Below are 2,839 nucleotides of genomic sequence, written 5' to 3' on the forward strand. Positions count from 1 at the left end.
ATCAACATAAAATTTCTTTTATCTATCCATGGGGAACCTTTACCTATAAGAAACTCCCTTTTGGTCTGAAAAATGTTGGTGCTACCTTCCAATGAGCAATGTCTTATTCTTTTCATGACATCAAACAAATCGTTCAACCATATCTTAATGACTTATCGATTCATTCTGCTAAGCGTTATGATCATCTTGACCACCTACAAGGGATTTTTCCTTGTTGTAGACAATACAATATTCATTTAAATCCGCATAAGTGCATCTTTTGTGTTGAATCTAGTCGTCTCCTAGGGTTTGTGGTATCAAAGGAAGGCATCTGGATTGACCCCCTTAAAGTTGAGGCCATTGAAAATTTACACCCTCCACCATCTTTACATCAGTGGCAGAGCTTGCAAGGGAAAGCTAATTTCCTTTGTCATTTTGTATCCAATTATGCTAAGCTTGCCAAGGGATTTACTTGTTTGCTGAAAAGGGGGATCCCATTTATTTGGGATGAAATCGCTAAAAAAGCTTTCGGTGCATTAAACACTCTCATTAGTGCTCCTTTGTTGCATCCTTCTGACTATCACTGGGATTACTTCTTGTACTTGGCCGTAGCCAATAGTACTATTGCCATGGTGCTAGTGCAAGATGATGATGATGGAAATGAAGACATAATCTACTACTTAAGCCAAAATCTTATTGATATCGAATCTCAATATGCCCATGTCAGGAAACTTGCTTTAGTAATTGTTCACATTGTTCAATGCCTTTGACACTATATTATTTTGCGAAAAACCACTGTGATTTCCAATTTCAACCCCATGACCTACATCCTGACTCGTTAGTTGTTGGGGGAAAATATTCTAAAATGGATTGTTATCCTTCAATAATTTGATTTGGAATTTGCTACAGCCAAATCAAAGAAAATGTTGCTTTTCACTGATTGATTTGTGACCTTCCCTCCACAACCACATCTACAGATTTTGATGAGCTAATTACTAACAAGACTCTCTTTCTTATCAACACTCTTGATCCATGTATGAGGATATTATTGTCTATCACCAGACCCAATTTTTTTTATCAAAGTTTTCCAATTTTGAACGTCGCCACATTCGACATCAGTCCCAACCGTATCAAATCATTGGCGATACTTTGTACCATGTTGGTGTTGATTCTATCCTTCGTAGATGTTTGACACTCAGAGAATCTAAGAGAGTCCTCAATGAATACCACTATGGGGTTTGTGGTGGTTACATGTCAGGGTATGTTACTGCTCAGAATATCCTTCGTGTCGATTATTTCTAGCCTTCCATCTTTAAAGATTTCATTTTAGCAGTCCAAAAATGTCGCGCCTACCAGATTTACAATCATAAACAGTGGGTCCCACCCGTGAGCACCCCTACACCCAGTTGTTACCATCGGCCCCTTTTCTAAATGGGTTATTTATTTCATGACATGTAACCCTCGCTCAGTTGGGGGGGGGGGGGGGGGCGGCATGGTTATATCATCGTCGCAATTGATTATTTCACTAAATGGGCTGAGGAGATGCCCACACATGATGTTGACGGTAAAACTGTTACTAAATTTCTTTTCAACCATGTCATAGCTCGATTTGTTGTCCCTTAAGCCATCGTTACTGATCATGGATCTCATTTCTGAAATTACATGGTGGCAAATCTTACTGTTCAGTTGGGTTTGCGTCATGACAACTCAACCCCTTATTATCCATAGGCCAATGGCCAAGTTTAGGAACTCAATAAAGTCTTGTTTACTATGCTTCAATTCACCATTTGGATGCATAAATCAAATTGGCATCTTATGCTATTTTCAGCTCTTTGGGATTACTGAACTGTAGCTAAGACTGCCACTGGATTTACACCCTTTCAGCTGGTGTATGGTTTAGCAGTGACCCTTTCGATTGAGTGTGAAATTCCTTCATTGAAACTAGCCGTCAAATTACTACTTGATACCTCACATGAAGAGGAATGTTTAATATACATTGAAAGGCTCGACAAAACTTGTCACTTCAAAACGTTAGTAATTGAAGCCTAGAAGAAATGAGTTAAAGCTCAATATGATAATTGTTTCTCCTCGCGCTTTTGCTGAGGGTGACTTGGTCTTACTTTAATATCAAGCCAATGAAAAATTGGGAGCTAGGAAATTCAAACCAATGTGGCATGGGCCTTACATTGTCAAATCAATTTTACAAAAAGGTGCCTACGAGTTAGTGGACTATGAAGGAAATTCTTTGGTAGAGCCCCGTAACGGGTTTTAATTGAAAAGGTATTATGCGTGATTATGTGTAAATACTTATGTACATTAGTGTGTAGTGTGGTTTTGGTCTATTAGTTTTCTTTTGGAAACCTTTTCCTCTGCTTACCTTGTGCTCTACTTGGTTTGCAGATGTCATCCAACCATTACGTCGGTTTTGCTGATGGTGCTTATCGTAGTACACGAAATCCATCTTTTGTTGCATTGGAAATCTATGACCCTAATGGTGAGTTAGTGAATTTACAAGGTATATGTTTAGGTCAGACGAATAATAACATTACCGAATATAGTGCGGTTATCGAACTTTTGTTAGAAGATATTTCTCTTGGCATTAGAGAGTTAATTGTAAAACTTGATTTTCATTTCTTTGTGCTACAACTTAATGCACAATATCCAGTTAGAAACCCTCAAATTTTGAGAATGTATTTGTGACTTTGTTTACTGGAATGAGAATTTGACTTTATTGCTTATCATCACATTCCAAGATGCATGAACATATTAATAGATGCATTGGATAATTTTGTGTTAGATAAACATTTGCAAAACTTGTAAATCATAAAACATCACATATCAGATTTGGTAAATAGGAAAA

Source organism: Pinus tabuliformis, chromosome 9 (genome assembly GCF_031772625.1).
Source record: "Pinus tabuliformis cultivar Carrire ecotype Pingquan chromosome 9, CPIR1, whole genome shotgun sequence".
In the NCBI taxonomy this organism is placed as follows: Eukaryota; Viridiplantae; Streptophyta; class Pinopsida; order Pinales; family Pinaceae; genus Pinus; species Pinus tabuliformis.